This window comes from Mus caroli, chromosome X (genome assembly GCF_900094665.2).
Source record: "Mus caroli chromosome X, CAROLI_EIJ_v1.1, whole genome shotgun sequence".
NCBI classification, from domain to species: domain Eukaryota; kingdom Metazoa; phylum Chordata; class Mammalia; order Rodentia; family Muridae; genus Mus; species Mus caroli.
In genome coordinates this window covers 6,416,313-6,426,466 of record NC_034589.1, presented here as the reverse complement: position 1 = coordinate 6,426,466, position 10,154 = coordinate 6,416,313, and positions in this window count along the sequence as shown.

The following is a 10,154-nucleotide window of genomic DNA, read 5'->3' as shown; positions in this document are numbered from 1 at the left end:
CTTGGCTGGGTCTTTCCTCTTAATATGCCCCCTTGATGCCTCGTGCTGAGGAGACTTAGATGGTAGAGACTGGGTTTTCAGAAGTCTCCTGAAGTCTTCATTCATGAGTTTTGGCTGGTGGAAAAGATGAGGAACAACTGCCTTGCCACAAGGTGGGGTGAAAGGGAAGGAAGATGACTTCTTCTTTTTAAAAAAAAAGATTTATTTATTTATTATATGTAAGTACACTGTAGCTGTCTTCAGACACACTCCAGAAGAGGGTATCAGATCTCATTACAGGCTGGGCGGCGGTGGCGCATGCCTTTAATCCCAGCACTCGGGAGGCAGAGGCAGGCGGATTTCTGAGTTCAAGACCAGCCTGGTCTACAAAGTGAGTTCCAGGACAGCCAGGGCTACACAGAGAAACCCTGTCTCAAAAACAAAAAAAAACCAAAACCAGATCTCAGGTTGTGAGCCACCATGAGGTTGCTGGGATTTGAACTCAGGACCTTTGGAAGAGCAGTCAGTGCTCTTAACCACTGAACCATCTCTCCAGCCCCAGAAGATGACTTCTAAGCTCATTCAGACATTTCCCCAATGGCCCTTCTGATACCCCAAGGGAGGATCAAACATCCGTACTGAGCCTCTCCTAATACCACAAATTTTCTCCCAACCACATTAGATGTTTTGACAGTGACCAATCTGCAGAATGACTACTAGAAATGATGTCTTCTTAGGCTGGGAGTGTTCCTCAGTGGTAGAGCACATCCTTAGGTGTTCATTGCCCGGGGCTCTATCTTCAACATCACAAACAAACCGCTTTTTGTTAAATTGAAACACACACTGCACCCTTGCAGACACACAGCTCACTTTTTCGCAGACAGGGTAATTGAATCTAGACCAGCAGGTAGTTTTGTGCTCAGTGGAATCTAAGGCTGGATCTGTGACAGGGATCCAGGTTTGGTAGCTCTTGCCAGGAGGCTGAGGCCAAAGGATGCTACATCTGAGGGAAACTTGGGTTATATAGTAAGACTCTTTGTCAGGAGAAGCCAAACATAAAACAAATATATTGAATTGCTTCTTTGTCCAGCCCTGAATTTGGGCATTCTGTTTATTTTTTCCAAATGCAACCTAAAAGGCTAAAAGTTTCCTGTTTGTACAAGGCTGTAGCCACAGTCTTAATTATAACACTATAGCCTGTGCCCCAGTTAGTTCTCCCGCTGAGTCACTCCTCCACTTAGAACTTGGTTACCTCTGAGTCTAGAAAGAGCTTCTAGAGCTCTAGCTGTTTGTTTCTGTCTGAGTGGATTGTTTGGACCAGGTACCTGTTTTCGCTGAGGGGCAAGGGAAGGAAGAATTGGCCCTATCTAGCTCAGATTTATGGTGGCTGCAAGAGCGGCTCAGGCATGCCCGACAGAAACGGCTCCAGTTGGTTCACAATATAATACTTAATAATTTAATTTTTCCCAAACCTTTTCCCACAGATATCTAAAATGCTTCCAATATTTTGTACTTATATGAAATGCTGAAGCACAACCTATTTTTAAACTATCTGCATAATTTTTTAATAACTGCAAATATTTTTGCATCTTACAATTTTTTCAAACTAGAATCTAGACTTGAACCTAGTTCTGGCTGATGCTAAGGCCCACGTGTTTCCTCATACATGCTGAACAAAGTTTCTGGAACACCGAACTTGGAAAAGAAAGTGCCAGAAGTTAGTCGTAGATAGTACTGTTTCCCTAGTTCCTATTTAGGGTACTATGTTCAGATCTAATTAGCTTTTAACCTCCCTGGGTTAGTTTTAAAATGATTTGCCATTTTTGTTATAGGTATGATTCCCCCCCCCCAAAAAAAAACCAAATACAGACAAAATTACATCCTTACAAATTTATTTTTAAATCTGGGAAGGTCCAAAGCTCAAACTGTCAATATAGGAAGTTAAATATAATCTTTCACACTGGAAAATATATCCAATGCCCACTTAATAATTTAGGGCATCTAGTAAAATCTGAAAGGATGTTAGACGTACATTTCCTGTTTATGGGAGAAACTTGTTCTTTTTGCTGCATTCTACATTGTTCTATGTCTTAGATAGGGTTTTACTGCTGTGAACAGACACCATGATGGAGGCAACTCTTATAAAGAACAACATTTAATTGGGGCTGCCTTACAGGTTCAGAGGTTTAGTCCGTCATAATCAAGGTGGGAGCAGGGCCGCATCTAGGCAGGCAGAGTTGAGAGTTCTACATCTTCATCTGAAGGCTGCTAGTGGAAGATTGACTTCCAGGCAGCTAGGAGTAGGGTCTTAAAGCCCACGCCCACAGTAACACACCTACTCCAAGAAGACTACACATACTCCAAAAAAGCCACACCTCCAAATAATGCCAGTCCCAGGGCCTAGCAAATACAAACCATCACATTCCACTCCCTGGCCCCTATAGGCTTGTTCAAGCAAACATATGAGTCTATGGGGGCCATATCTGAACATAGCATAGTGCAAAATACATTTAGTCCAACTTCCAAAGTCCCTATAGTCTATAGCAGTCTCAACAATTTAAAAGTCTAAAGTTCAAAGTCTCTTCTGAGATTCATCTAATAACTTAACTGTAATTCCCAAAGCAAAACAGGAAACCAACTGGGCAAACCCCAAACTCTGCATCTCCATGGCTGATATCAAAGTGGTCTTCAGATCTCGAATTTCTTTTTCATCTTTGTTGACTGCAACAAACTCCTTTCTCCTGGGCTGGTTCCACTCCCTGTTAGCAGCTGTCCTTAGCTGTCCATGGCTCTGGCACTTCAAGCATCTCGGGGTCTCCAAGGCAACTTCAATGTTCTCCTGCTTTCTGGAGCTGGAACACGCTCCCTACCCCTTATTCTATTCCCAGCATTCTGTTTTCCAACTCCCTGCTCTTTAGATTGACTTTGAACTGAGAGATCTGCATGGCTCTGTCTCTTGGGTTTAAAGGTGTGTCCCATCATACATGGATCTAAATTTAGCTGGGTAAAATCCCTCAAATCCCTTAATCTGTTATCTCCTAGACCATAGGATTCAGTTCCATTTCACTTCCTGGTGCCCCTTTAATACTTGAACTATTTATTTTATATTTTTCCTCTCTAAGCTTGTTATACTTGTTCAAAACACTTTTCATGAGACTTAACCAGAGAACAAAGTCTCTGATAGACTTCCTTTGTCAATGCAATTAATCTGAGTCTCTTTACCTTAGCCTCTTTAAAAAAATTTTATTTATTATATGTAAGTACACTGTAGCTGTCTTCTAACACTCCAGAAGAGGGAGTCAGGTCCCATTACAGATAGTTGTGAGCCACCATGTGGTTGCTGGGATTTGAACTGAGGATCTCCAGAAGAGCAGTCGGTGCTCTTAACTACTGAGCCATCTCTCCAACCCCTCACCTTAGCCTCAAGCAGACTCTTCAGACAAGGGCAAAAATAGCCACATTATTCACCAAAATACCACAAAAACATTTCTAAAATCTGATTTTGGAGTAGGACTAATTTATTTTGGAGTGCCTGATAACTTACATGGCCAGTCAAGCAGCCCATGTTGTACAAAATGTCATTTTAACACTAGAGGCTTCAAGTCATAGAGCATTTCACTGAAGTAGTAACTCACCTCCCTGAATCATATGTTGGATATATAGTTCAGTGTATCTTAACTCCTTTTATCCTGTGCTGAGAATCTATCCCAAGGCCTGGAACAATCAAGACAAATATTCTCCTGCTGAACTGCATTCAAGTCCAAAATGTAACTTATTTTTTTTCTCAATGAATCCTTTTGTGATTTTTCCTCCTGCATGTTCCATTCATATACTCAACACAGCTCTTCTTCCCTGTTCCCCAGGCCACCTGAAAGTGAATTCTGACTTTTCTGGTCCTTCAGAATAATTTATCTTTATCTTAAATTTATGTATATAGGGTCTCACTATATATATATATATATATATATATATATATATATATATAGCCCAGGATGGTTTCAAACTCTCTATCCTCTTGGGATGGCAAGATGGCTCAGTTGGTAAAGTGTTTAACACACAAGGGTGATGACCTCAATTTGATCCTCAGAACCGAATGAAAAAGCCAGATGTGATGGCATGTACTTGTAATTCTCACACTGCAAAGACAAACACGGGTGGATCACTGGGACTCATTAGCCAGGCACAGCTGAGTTGAACCGATGAGCTCCAAGCCAGTAAGACACCGTGCCTCAAAAGCTAAAGTGGATGGCACCAGAGGAATGACCTCTGAGGTTGACCTCTGGTTTTCACACACACACACACACACACAGAGAGACACACAGAGAGAGAGAGAGAGAGAGAGAGAGAGAGAGAGAGAAACAGATACACATACCACACAAACACAGACACACACACACACCACACACACACATACACCACACACCATACCCCCGCACACACGACACACACACAGACACACGCAAACCACACACACACACACACACAGACACCTCTATTCTTCTGTCTCAAGGCCCTGAATGCTGGGATTTCGGATGTGCAACACTACTTTATCATTCCTTCGTTAGACAGCAGGATACTTTTTCTGTTTGGAACCTCAGTTGGTATCTGAGCAAAGGCAGTTGCTCGTTCAAAGTTGCCTGGCTTCTGTTTATAAGTGTATTCAGCACAACATCAGTAGTAGTTGGATTGCACATCCCCACTGATGAAGGACTTCCAGTTAAATAACTTAGGTGACTGCACCTCTGCTGTTTGTGGGAGTTTGTTTTCAGAACTTTCTTAAATAGCCAAATGTCCTTGGGTGCTCAAGCCTCTTATAACGAGTATTTGCATCGAGCCTACAGATAACCTTCTGTAAACTTCAAATGACCCGTAGATCATTTACCATTTCTGAGACAATATAAATGTTAAGTAGCTATACTGTGTTGTTTAGGGAAAAGAAGCTAACAAAAAGAGTTGGTACAGGTTCAGGAAAGACAGGTTTCTTTTTTTTTTTTTTTTCCTGTAAGAGTTTAGACATGGGATTGGTTAAATCTTTATACTTGGAGCTTACGCCTACAGAGGGCTGGGCCAACTGTGCATTCACACTTTGGAATGTTCTACAGTTGTGGTAAAACCAGAAAGGTTTAGGGATTTATTGTTAAGATACAGTGTTGAATGAAAAAACTGACAGAAGTGCATGCCACTACTTCTATCAAAGGAGCAGACAGATGATGGTTAGATAGAAATGCATCTTTGCTTGGACAGATAGAAGACATCTCTGAATAAAGCACAAGCAATTGATAAAATGGCTTCCTTTTGAGGGAGAGGGGCAAGGTGGCTGAGGGGAGGGGTGGGAAAAGCACTGTCTATTCCGGTCGTCCTGTCACCAGGATTGAGAAACACAGCTCAATGTTGCCAGCTAAGCAACCTCAAGAATTCTCTTCAGAGCCTTAGGGACATCTACACAAGCATGGTCTAAAGTTTGACTTCCATCATGAAAAAGAACTTCAGGGTGAATCAGCGAGAAGCACAGTTAGAAAATGTACTAACCAGAAAGGCAAGACTCACTTGGAGAAAGCTGAGTGACACTGCCTTTATGCCTTAGTGGCAGCCATGTGAGTGATTTGTGGCTCTGAAGTTACTTAATCTTCAACTAAGGTTAGGTCTTAGCCACAGATTCTGTCCTTGAGGGGAGAATTTGAAAGTACACTGTTCAGGCTTGCGGGTGGAGAAGGGAGTGCAAGCCAAGAGAAGGCCATTGATCAAAGGGACTCTCTCTGATCCATAGGTCATGAGGAGGTTGGGTTTAAGGCATGCTTCATTAGGCATCTTAACAGTGTCATTTGGGATGGTTCCCAGAGCACTCTTGTGCAGGTGGTCTAGTAAATGATCTCAAAATCCCTGGGTACCATGTAGAATGAAACATAAATCTAAACTGGGAGAGTAGTGGAAGGAAGTCCTTTCCTTTATCATGACCCCTCTATTTCCTAAGCAACTCCCCTCCCTCAGGACCCTAGTATCCTTCAGGGGTTGGATTCATACTCTCTCACCTCTGAAGACACCAGAATCTGTGACCCTTTGTATGGAATGGTGCAATGTTTACATTTGATCTATGTGCGTCCTCCTAGCACCTTTAAACTCTCTTTATTTGTAGTGCCTAGTATGATATAAACGTTCTGTAAATGGCTGTTAGATTGTTGTTTAGGAAATAATGACAAGAAAAAAGTCTGGAGATATTCAATAAAGGCACAATTTGGACTGTAGTTTTCTATGGCAGGTTCAATCCACAGATGCTGTACCCAGAGGTATGGAGAGTCAAGTATACATCTTTTGTTCTCTTATCTATTTTAAAGGTCTTTTTGTGTGTATGTGTTTGTGCCTAAGTCTATAGAGGTGCCCCACATGCATGCATGTGTCTGTGGAGCCCAGAGAAGTTACTAGAGTCTTAGGTGAGCCACCCAGTGTGGCTACTGAGAACCAGACTTAGATACTCTGCAAGAGCAGCACGTGCTCTTACCCACTGAGCTATCTCCCCAGCCCATTATTTCAAAGTTTGAAAAGCAAAAATACAAGACGTGTACAAAGACATGAATAAACAATGAAACAGCCCAAATCGGAAGGCAAGCGACTAAGAGGAATGTGTTGCTTAATCCTCTTGTTACTGCAACAAAATATGTGGTGAAAGCAAGCTAGGGACGGAAGGTCTTCCCAGTTGAAGAGCTTATGGTACATCTTGGGGGGTGGGGAGGCATGGTGGCAGGAGCAGGACGAAGCTGGAGGCAGATAGGAAAGTGGGCGCTTCATTTTACTTTCACTTTCTCCGTTTTATTTGGTCTGGGATCTTAGCCCAAGGAATACTGCCACCCACCTTCAGAGCAGAGTGGGTCTCCTTGCCTCGGCGAATCTATTCGAGAAGCTTCCCTCACAGATATGCCTCCCAAAAGTGTGTCTCCTAGGTAATTCTGGATCCCGTGAAGGTGACAATCAAGGTAATTGTCACAAAGTAGAAGCAGGTTATCTTTGGGAACTCTTTGGCTCTCCTGCCTTACCTCTCCAAACCTTATGAGTGGCCATTGCTGGAGAAGGGCTATGGCAAGGCCTTTCTTGTGGCCTTTCTCACAAGGGGGAGAACTCTTGGTGCTACGTGGCTGTCCCAGGACAAATAGGTGGGAAAGTCAGAGAGATCCCTAGGAATTGAGGGACCAGAGACTCAGCTCCTCATGTTTGCAAAGTTAATCTTCTTCTCTGGTGGCTTGAGATGGTCAGTTGCCATGGGAGGGACGAAGGAACCTTTGGGAAAGTCACCAAATAGGAATAAGTTGCTCAACGTGGTGATATAGACTGAGAAAGCCAGCTTTTTCTGTGATGGGACTGGGCCTGTATTACCATGCCTACTTCCTTACCCTTTTATCCCCAGAGCATTTTCCAAGTGCTGGGGAAAGGTTAAATGAATGAGTCTAGCGTTGTGGAGTGCCATGAGTGGTCCCTAATGAACCTTTATGGCTCCAGCACTCACACCCTGTGAGTCCTCCCATCCTGACTCTAAGCCAGGTATTGGCAACATGTCAGTTCAGCTCAAAACCTAGCAGGCAGGATCAATCACATGGCCCTGCATAATGGCAAGATGGAGGGAGAGGTGGGACAGAGGTATGATACAAGTTCTCTAAAGCATGATTGGCTGAAATCCTAACAACCCCTTGCTGGTTCACCTCTTCCTAGACTTTTGTCTTTCTAATAATGACAAATATTTGGCATAGGATTCTCTTACATGCAAAATGCTCTTTGACCCTTAAAGGAATTATTGGAACAGTAAATGGAAGCTGTGGGTGGTGGCATATACCTGTAGTCTCAGCACTTGGGAGGTAGAGGCCGAAAGATCAGGAGTTGAAAACTAGCCTTAGCTACACAGTGAATTGGATGTTAGCCTCAGCTGCATGAGACCTTACTTTTGCCTAAATGGTAAACTGAGATAAAATAAAAATCTAAAGGTCTTAGTTATTGTCTTGGTTAAGGTTTCGTTGCTATGACAGTGTGACCAAAAAGCAGGTTGGGGGAAGAAAGGGTTTATTCAGTTTATACTTCTGCATCATGAAGGAAGTCAGGGCAGGAATTCAAGCAGGGCAGAAACCTGGAGGCAGGAGCTGATGCAGAGGCCATGAAGGAGTGCTGCGTAGTGGCTGGCTTTTTGTGGCTTGTTCAGCCTGCTTTCTTATAGAACCCAGGACCACCAGCCCAAGGGTGGCACCACCCACAATGGGCTGGACCCTCCCTCATTATCACTAATTGAGAAAGTGCCTTTACAGGTCTGCCTACAATTGGATCTGATTGGAGGCATTTTCTTAATTAAGGTTCCTTCCTCTCAGATGACCTCAGCCTGTGTCAAGTTGATATAAAACTATCCAGCACAGTTATCTAAATAGAAATTGGGTGGTTCCCACCAGGAGTCATTCAGGAGCTCCACCTGGAGATGTAGCGGGGATGGCTCTCACAGGCTGGACAGGGACAGAGAACAAAGGAAACTGACCACAATGACACAGCTACCTTCTTTAATTATCCCATCTGAAAAAACCATTATGGAAGTCTATGTCTGGTGGCTTGACCCTGAGATGCCAAACCTACTCCATCTTGGGACCATCTTAAAGAAAAGAAGAAAAGCCTAAGAACTTGACACACAGCAGAACCCAAGCTGCACCCACATACTAGAAAGGACCCCACAGCTTGTCCTTGGCTAGAGTTACTCCCTAGCTACTTCCTTTGAGTAACAACAGTTACTCAAAGGTTAGTCTGATTCTTTCAGATCATTTGTGATTGTATGATCTTGCTTCAGAGCACCCACTTGTCGGCTCTATTAGATGTTTGCCAGGGTGGACATCCCCTCTCTCACCCCCTCCCTTGTTCCTATTTTCCTATAAAAACTTGTCCTGCTGAGGGTTCGAGGCTGCTCTGCCTTCCCCTCCTGTCCTGCTGTGGCAGGGTTGGGTTGGAGGAGGGCTCAAGTCCAAGTCTGTAATAAAGAGACCCTAATGCTATTACATCAGAAACGGCTCCTTGGTAGCCTTTTGGGGTTCACAAATGCTTCCTGACACAACAAGCCTACATCATGTGCTTTTCTCTACTATGAAGAATTACAAAAACTAGGTGATAACTCAGTGAGGAAAGTGGCACCAATATTGTAGGTTTTTTAAATTAAAGATGTCTTTATTTTATTTTATTTTATTTATATGAGTACATTGTAGCTGTCTTCAGACACACCTGAAGAGGACATCAGATCCCATTACAGATGGTTGTGAGCCACCATGTGGTTGCTGAGATTTGAACTCAGGACCTCTGGAAGAACAGTAAGTGCTCTTAACCACTGAGCCGTCTCTCCAGCCCCAATGTTGTGTTTTATAAAAAGATATGAAGGAAGGAATACATTTGGTGGAAGGCACTGTATGGTGTGGGGGAAGGGGGTGCCTCTGTGAGCCCATACTATAGTATACAATGGTATAGTATAGATTAGAGTTTATTCAGGGCATAGGGAGGAGAGAGAGAGAGAGAGAGAGAGAGAGAGAGAGAGAGGAGGGGCAATCAGCCCCTTTTATAGTGAGTCAGACACACCTGTCTGTTGCCAGGGAACTGTGGGGTATACCCTAGACTAAATGCCAACAGAAAGTGTTTGCTGTGCAAGTGTGACCTGGACTCCTAGCTCCCAGGTAAGAGCTAGGTGTAGTGCTACATGGCTATACCCCCAGCACCAGGGAAACAAAGACAGGTGGAGTTTTTGACATTGACCTCTGGTCTTCTACACACACACACACACACACACACACACACACGCACACGCACGCACACACACACACACACACACACGAACATGAAACAGCTGACAGAAATTATAATGTGTCTCTAAAGTTGATGTGCTAGAAATCTAATCTCCAATGCATCTTCGAACCAAGGAGTGCTAAAGATTGCTGAAAACTACCAGGAGTCAGGGGACCTTCTAGAGAGCCCTTGTGAATGTATTCAGGGGGTGGGACCTAGACAAAAGCAGTTTGGACCCTTCTCTTTCTTTGCCATGCCACTATGAGGCAGGGGAGCACAAGATCCTCTCCAGCTGTGGCTCTTCAGGCAGGCAGGCCATGCCTTCTGAAGCTTCAAGTGTTTTGTAATATCATGGGAGATACACTAAGGCACAACTCAAGCGACATTTCAAT